This window comes from Mandrillus leucophaeus, unplaced genomic scaffold, assembly GCF_000951045.1.
Source record: "Mandrillus leucophaeus isolate KB7577 unplaced genomic scaffold, Mleu.le_1.0 Scaffold286, whole genome shotgun sequence".
NCBI classification, from domain to species: Eukaryota; Metazoa; Chordata; class Mammalia; order Primates; family Cercopithecidae; genus Mandrillus; species Mandrillus leucophaeus.
In genome coordinates this window covers 1,079,792-1,088,541 of record NW_012102987.1, presented here as the reverse complement: position 1 = coordinate 1,088,541, position 8,750 = coordinate 1,079,792, and positions in this window count along the sequence as shown.

Sequence of the window (8,750 nt, the reverse complement as noted above, 5' to 3'; positions counted from 1 at the left end):
CCCCCCCTCCCCCGGCGGCCTGCAGACGGCCCGGCCCCGCGATCCGGGATTCACGGCGCAAACCCGCGTTTGAATATTCATCGTGCGCACGCAGCGTTTTCCAGAGAACACAAAGATCTCGCACCACAATCGTCTTGCTCCAGCTTTAACATCTGAGCTGTCACTTCTTTCACGGATCTGGTGAGAAAGGAAAGGCTTTTTTTCTTTAACTCTTTTTCCCTTGAACGCAATTACCACCTCATTCACGGCTCTTTGTGGCCACCTCATCTCGGGATTACGCCAGTGACATGACCACAAAGCGGCGTGACTGACGTAGCTGACAGCTCTGCGGTGACACGGCGGCCGCAGTGAGAGGCAGCCTTTGTGGAACGGGTCCCACGGCCGCCCGCCTCGCAGGGAAGCCGGGCAGGACGGCGCAGCCGAGAACCGCCCCGGGCCCGTCCCCACCCGCGGGGGCGCTTGCTTTTAACTCGCGAGCCCTGCGCGCTGCACCGAGGAGCAAGGATGCCGGGGCACACCTACCTGGTTCCCCCATTGTGGGCCAACATAAAACACCTGCACCCCCATTTGATGTGTCACGTACAGTAAAGCAGCCAGGTCTGAGGACTGTGTCCCACAGTGGGGGCCCTAGTCGGCCTTCCCCAGGCCCTCCCCAGACCGCCCCAGCCTGGTACCAGTGCAAGCCCTGTGCAGGCACAGCACGTGCAGACAGGCCAAGTGCAGGCACAGCACGTGCTGGCAGCAGATCCACTCAATTGTGCATGCACCGGGCGCCATGAAGACCCCACACTTTTGATTCCAGCTTAGCACACGGGAACTTACCCTGGGATCAGCCATTCAGACGGCTTCACTAGCTTCTGGTGTGTTGGGCTGGTTATATTCTCTGACTTTTGGTCTCTCCCCCACCTTTTCAGACCACAGAAATAATACGTATTATTCAAAAATCAAACGTGACAGAAAGACGTAACATGAACAACAGACATCCTGCCATCCGCCTTCTCAAAGGCACCCTGCTTTCTCCGCCTGCAGATGTTCCCTGACGTGTTCTCGGTGCACCTGCATCCAATATGAGTACTTTTCCTTACAGAAAAGTATCACACTTTACATACTGTTTACATCTTTTTTATTCTATTCTCTTGGTCATCTTTGCATGATTCACATATTTTAGTAACTGATCTTTAATCAGTTTTAGGGGTAGCCTCAGGCTTAGGCTCTGGAAGGGAACTGGCCCACCACCCTCCTTAGCACCCTAGAAAACAATGGCTTTCTTCATGGTCTAAAGATTTAAATAACTGGAAACATTTAAAACCTCTTAAGTGGCTTAAGATTGCTATTAAACTAACAGAAAGAGGGAAAGACAAACATTTGTCTGCAATACAGCAACCAGCAGCCACACCACTGAAGGTATCCTAGCAAGGGCGGGTGCTGGACAGCAGTCCTGAGCTAAAAACGACCAGAGAAACCTGTCCAGATCTCTTTCTCACAGAGGACCTCCCGGGTGACCGGCCCAGAAGGCAGCTAAACCGCTTCGCTTGCTGAGCCTGCGTTTCCTCACGGTGTACACCAAATTAGAACACACTTCATGTGCAAAGCTAACATTCCTGCGTGAAGCTACCTGGTTAATTCTGAGAACTCACATGCTGCGCTGGTGAGAGAAAACTTTAGTTTTGCTTCTGATTGGAAATGAATAACTGAAATTGTTCTCTCATATTTTCTTCTGGGACTCTTAGTTTTATTTCTAACATGTGATTCACCTGGAAGCTATTTTGGGCATCTCTTTCTCACTGAAATGTTGCCATTTACCATCTGCTAAATTTCTGTGTGTATCTGAGTCTTTCTGGATTCCATTCTGTTTCACTGATCTTTTCATAAGCCAGTCTCACTCAGGCTGCTTTAGTTACTGTTAGGATTGGATGTGGCCCCACGAGTTTCCAATGAGAGAAGACCTGGGATTCCAGCAGGCAGAGGCTGACATACAGGCTTAGTTGTTGCTATGTTTCTTCCTAATAGCTTCCCTCCTGCATTAAACCCAACCACCAAACATGGCAGAAATGGACCACCAGCAGAAGGTGACACATGTGAGTCCTGAGGACTGGTCCCTTCCAGAGAGAAAGCCCAGGAACAGGAGGCTCCCACCATCTCTCAGAGGGAGCACTCATTTCCTCACCTTGATGTCGGCACCAGGAGGCTAACAGTGACATCCTGTGTGGTGTGCCCGGGAGAACCAGACGCCATCAGTCTCCCTCTGCAGCACATCCTGTTGGCTGTCCTGTTGGCACTGCCATGCCAACCTAAGAACCACTTTTCTACTTGAATCAACACCTTGTAGGTATCAATACTGGAAAGGCATTAAATGTAGAAATTGGTTTAGAGAGAACTGACAGCTTCCGTTATTGTTATCTTCTACTTTAACACAAAATACGCATTCCTGAGAAGCTTCACATTCCCAGGGTAAAATCGGGCTAATGGGTAGAGTTAGGGGCTGACTACTCAAAATCTATGCAACTTTGTAACTAACACCAAGAACTGGGCCAGACCAGTAGCTCATGCCTGTAATCCCAGCGCTTTGGGAGGCCAAGGTGGAAGGAGTCCTTGAGCCCAGGAGTTTCAGAGCAGCCTGGGCAACATAGCAAGACCCCTTCTCTACAAAAAAATACAAAAATCAGCCAGGTGTGGTGGCGCACCCTGTAGTCCCAGCTACTTGGGAGGCTGAGGAAGGAGGATCACTTCAGCCCAGGAGTTCAAGGTCCCAGTGAGCTATGATCGTGCCACTGCACTCCGGCCTGGGTTACAGAGCGAGACCCTGTCTCTCCAAAAAAAAAAAAAAAAAATTGCCATAACAACCCTCATAAAATTCTGGCACAGTTAAAAAGACATGTAAAATCCTAATATAGATAGATGTAAAAAAAAAAAAAAAAAAAATTGCCATAACAACCCTCATAAAATTCTGGCACAGTTAAAAAGACATGTAAAATCCTAATATAGATAGATGTAGATGCTAAAGGTAGGATTTCTTTTTTTTTTTTTTTTTGAGATAGAGCCTTGCTCTGTCGCCCAGTGCAGTGGCGTGATCTGGGCTCATTGCAAGCTCCGCCTCCCAGGTTCACACCATTCTCCCGCCTCAGTCTCCCAAGTAGCTGGGACTACAGGCACCCACCACCACGCCCCACTAATTTTGTTTTTATATTTTTATTAGACACGGGGTTTCACCATGTTAGCCAGGATGGTCTCCATCTCCTGACTTTGTGATCCGCCCACCTCGGCCTCCCAAAGTGCTGGGATTACAGGCGTGAGCTCTGCCAGCTAAATGTAGGATTTAAACAAAGGACAGGCGATGCTCAGACTCAGTGATGGCAGGGACGGGCGGCTGGGCCACTACCCAGGTCTGGAGAGTTCCTAACAAGCTACTGAAACAGCGTGGGGGGCTGGGCACCTGCAGAGCTCCCCCTCCGCTGGGGGAAATGCTGCCTGGACTGCTGTGGCCCTAGTCCCATCCCCACTCGTGGGCGCTGTTCATGCTATGGAAGAAGGCCCCGGTGCAGTCCGGCAAGTCACTCCAACTCAATTCTCCGATGTGCTCCAGGGGACCTGACAGTTTCCTTTGTATACACTTCACACATTTCTAAGCTTATTTCTGCTGTTTTGTCTTCCGCTGTTTTCTGGCTGACCATTATTTCCTTGTGTAGAGGAAGACCATTGATTTGTGTATGTCAATTTGGCACCGTCGCATTCCTACATACACATCTCTTACTGCTTATCATTTCCAGGAAGAATTCTCTTGGAATTCCCTATCAACAATGAAGGAAGCTGTGAATGACGTGCTGGCCTCCCTTTTCAGACCTTACGCAGCTCATCTCCTGCCGTCCTCCAGGGCCAGGTGGCCATCAGAGGCCCCTCCTGTCATGTGGTATGTGGCTGTGGTGAACAGTGTCCTGGCCTGCTCCCGACTGCAGTTTTACGCCTCTCTTCACGCGCATGGTGCGCTTTTGGCTTGAGATATAAATGCACTGTTACGTTAAACCAGTGTCCATATCCTCTTGACATTTCCATTGCCTAAAGACACAGACCTCCCTGGACGACGCGTCCGTTCTCTCACAAGGTCTGAGCCCCGCCACACGCTGGCTCTGCTCTGGGCACCAAGGCTTCGGAGGTGACCACAGCCCTGGTCCCCATCTCACGGTACTTCAGGTTTAATGAGCAGAACAGATGCTCAACAGAGAATGGCCCAGCAGTTCCTCACTAGTGGGTGGACCATCTTCCCTGAGGACCTGGCAGGCAGGAAGGAGACATCCTCCTGCTGAGGAAGGTGTCCTGGTGGAAGACAGGACGTGTTGGGGCCCAGGTCGGGAAGAGGCTACCCCACTCCAGGCGTACGAGGGCGGACGTGACATGAGGAGCAAGTGAGGGGAAACGAGGCTGCAGAGACATGGGCGAGGGCGAGCGGGTTCCACCAGCAGAGCACATGGAGCTCTCCAGACGCTTCCATAAAGACAGGGCCAGGGAGGCTGCTGAACAGCAACTTCCACGACTGAAAATGTACACGTCGCACGGACACAGAGGTGGCCTCTGCAAAACTGTGATATGGCAAGGCCTGGCCTCTGCACCCTCCCCAGATCTCCCCGCAGCCTTTCTGTCCACGCTAGACACATCCTGAGGACGCCCCTGGGAGTCTGCTCAGATGATGAGGGTTCCTTCCCTGCCCTGCCTCAGCGTCTCGTGCATAGCAAGGCATAAATGACTGCCTCTCCTCACAGATTTGACAGAAGGGCGATTTCGTGGGGCAACCAAAACGTAAGCAGAATCTGGCTGCACCCAGTGGGGTTGGGGCTGGCGGAGTCCTTCCCCCTCTGAAGTCATACTGGGAAGAGGGCTGCCTGGCCTGGCTGTCTATGCCAACATGCTCACAGAACCTACCCGCCAGTGACATGTGCTCCTGTGCATCTTCTGGGTGGGCACAGGACACAGCAGGGTGAGGACTCACCAGGGGGGATTCTGGCTCCAACTGTGGCTGTGCTTGCTCAACTCTACCTTCACTCAGAGCCACTCTCCAAAGCCCAAGGCCTTGGCTGTCAGCCTGCAGAGTCGGGCTCTCTTTTGAGGGGTGCTAGCATCCTCACTGCACCCCCCTCCCATCTCGACAAGCAAATCCCTTAAAGACCAGATGGGTCACGTTTTCTTTCATTTCCATAATCTCCCTTACTGTTCCCTAAGTTCTGAATCCTTCTAGTCCTTTACACTGGCATGAATTTAACTTACAGGATCTTTTATCAGTGTGCCTACATTTACACCGAGGCATAAAATTAAAACTGTGGCCCGGCGCGATGGCTCACGCCTGTAATCCCAGCACGTTGGGCAGCTGAGGTGGGCAGATCACGAGGTCAGGATCCAGCCTGGCCAACACGGTGAAACCCCATCTCTACCAAAACTACAAAAATTAGCTGGGCATGGTGGCAAGCAACTGTAATCCCGGCTGCTCGCGAAGCTGAGGCAGGAGAATCACTTGAAACCAGAAGGCGGAGATTGCAGTGAGCCGAGATCCCACCACTGCACTCCAGCCTGGGTGACAAAAGCAAAACTCCGTCTCCAAAAAAAAAAAAGTGAAAGTGAAACAAAAGATGGGAGTGTGTTTTTTGTTAAAGGTTAAAAGAGTTTTTAATCACAAAACATCAACAGTTGTTGGCTTGTCTCAATCTTTTATAAGCAACTATTTGCCACCAAAGTGGCCGATTTCAAAGAGCTGGTTATATCTGCAGTGATGTTTCTCTTTAATTAAACACCCGCTGTGTTAGTTATCTGATGCTGTGGAATGAACTTACACAGGTGCCAAGGCTTCAAACAACAAGCATCGATTTTCCAGCGTCTGGGATGGGGAATCCGGGCACAGCTTAGCTGGGTCCTCTGCTGTGGGCTCTCAGGCTGCAGTTGTGGTGTCACCCGAGATGGGGTCTCATCTGAGGCCCGACTGAGGAAGGACCTACTTCCAAGTGCCTTCACTTGGTGCCAGCAGGATCCACTTCCTTCCGGCCTGCTGGGCTGGGAGCCTCAGTTCGCAGCCAGCTGCCAGTCAATTCCAACCTCACTTGATTCCTTGCCATGTGGCCCTCCCTGGGATGGCAGCTTGCTTTACTGAGGCCAGTAAGGGAGGGTCTGGTAGCCAGACAAGAGTCAGAATCCTTTGTGATGGGATCAGGCAGGTGAAATTTCCCTCAATGTGGAGGCCTTCTATTGGCTGGAAACATGGGGCTGGAGGGAAGGACTGCACAAGGCCATGTGGGGACCATGGTGGGCCCCCTTAGAAGCTACCTGGGCATCTGCCTATTTCTTACTCTAATAATCCTGTTTGCAAAGGAACTATTTTAGAATGGCACTGCTCTGAACATTTTCATAGTTATCTGTTCATTCTCCTATCCATGCTCAGGTAATACAGGAAATAGTGTAAAAACACAAAACAAGTCAACAAACTAATCCTTAAAAATAAATTCGTATCAAACCATTTCCCCTAACGTGGTCCTGTGGGATTTTTGGACCTGGAAGGGGGTGTGGAGCAAGGAGTCCTAAGTGTGTACGGCTGTGACACAGACAGGTGAACTGACAAGAAGCTGGGCCTGTGTTTGTGGGGTTCGCTAAGTGGCATTTTCAAATTCAATAAAAGCCAACTAGCAAACCTAAAAACTTGCATAAAAGTTAAACAGTGAGTAAAATTTATCAGATGCCAAGTGAATCTGCTCTGAGAGTTTAGGAAGCATCAATATGAAACCCACACATCCTAACCGAGTTGGGTATCAAAAGCGTGCAGTGGCCAGGAAATGTACCTTTAAGAGAACTGACAAGTGGGTTTTCATTAATGAAAAAGACATATTAAAAAATGATCTAATTCAGGAAGAGGCTGGGAAAACAGTTTTTCACTTTAGAGCAAGGCTTTCATCAACCTTCTATGAAATAATCTATCATGTTAAATATCAAAATTTGAAAACTTAATACTGAATTGAAAAGGGGGAATGTTAGTTAAGAGAACAAGTTCACAGTTGTGAGAAACAGCCCAGTGTAATTCTGCCCAGAAATCTGTGTCCCATAAAATCTATGTATTGCATATAAAGAATCATCCCAACCTCAGTTTTACTGAAAACTAAAAACAGCTGCCCTCTTACACAGTCAGGTCTCTGGACTCATTAAATCAGTAATGATGCACATTAATCATCACTGAGCTGTACAGAACTTTAAGTTTTGTCTGCGGAATGTCTTACCTGCTTGACAAGAGAAGTATCCTCACTCCTGTGGACTCCAGTACTCTTAGCTGCAGGACACATTAATTTGCAATCTTAGCTCTGCTTTACAACCAAACACAAACTTTTAGAAGCAGCCGTACACCAATGCTCCATGTTTTCTACGCTGAGAATAGTTTTCACCATCTGTGACTGGGTACCTAAGTCAGAAAAAAACAAGGTTTGAATCCCAGCTCAAACGTTTTAACCGTGTGACTTCTGGTGAATTACTTAACCCGTCTGAGCCTTACTTCCTTTACGTAATACAAGTATCAACTCCGTGGGCCAGACCAGCCCCAGCCTCCTACAAATCCATCTCTGTCCACAGATGCCACTGTGGACAGACCACCGTAGGAGGAAGGGCTGTGTCCCTCCTCTCCACTCTCAGGTCCCTCCACCATAAAAAGCCCACTCTCCATAAAGCTGTTGAGAATTAAGTACCACAGCAGACACAGAGCACCTAGGACACTGCTTGGCACACTGAAGCACCAGTAAACATTTAGCTCTTACTACTAGGAAGTATGTCCTGGAGACGCATAAGAAACCGCTAAGAAATCTTGGGGCAAAGGTGGAGGCTCTCTCGAGAAGAATGTTTACTGGGAGTGGGGAGAAACAGCTGGGCATCTGCAGCAGGGCAGATGGTGGGCAGACAGCCTTCCGGAACAGGAGAGTGTGGCAAACGCACCAGAGCCACTCGGCGGTCACACTCCTGCAGGCCACGCGAGGCTGTCCAGGTGCTGAGGATGCAGGCGCGCAGGGTCGACCAGGTGTCCTGTCATGCAGACCTTACATTCCACAGGAGGGAGAGCAAACAAGTAGGAACACATGCGGCGGACATGAAGGCCACACCACAATGGACGGTGTGATGCGCGGAGGAGGAGCTTGCCTTGGATGGGGCAGGAGAGCCTCTCTGAGAAGTGGAGCTGGCCACGCCAAAGCCTGGGGAAGAACCTGAGACATGAGCATGGAGCTGGCTGGAAGAGCAGGGAGGCCACTCAGGTGCAGCTCAGGGGGGATGGCAGTGGCCGGGGGTGAGGACCTCCAGACCACAGGGACGAATCTGGGCTTTATGCCATGTGCAGGTGACTAGCCTCACATATAAGCAGGGAACCTAGGCTCTGGTTTACCTCTTTCAAAAGATAACCCTGTCTTCCCTGGAGAGAAGGATCTGGAGCTAAGAGCAAGCAGGTGGTCTGGTGAGGAGATGACTGCAGTGGCCTCAGAGATGACTGAGCTGAGGCTGCTGTGGCCAGTGCTGAGACGGATGGATGAGGATTTGTTAGAGGCACCATTTAGAGGGAGCGATGTGAGGGCTTGAGGGTAAGGAAATGGGTTGGTAGAATGAGGAAAGCAAGGCGAAGCCCGTGAGGCAGGGAGAGAATCACAAGTCTGAGCCGCCTACGTGACAACCAAATGGAAGCATCTGGCTGGACCCACGCGTCCGGAGCTCAGAGGAGAGGTGGAGACTGAAGACATCAGTGTGGGAAG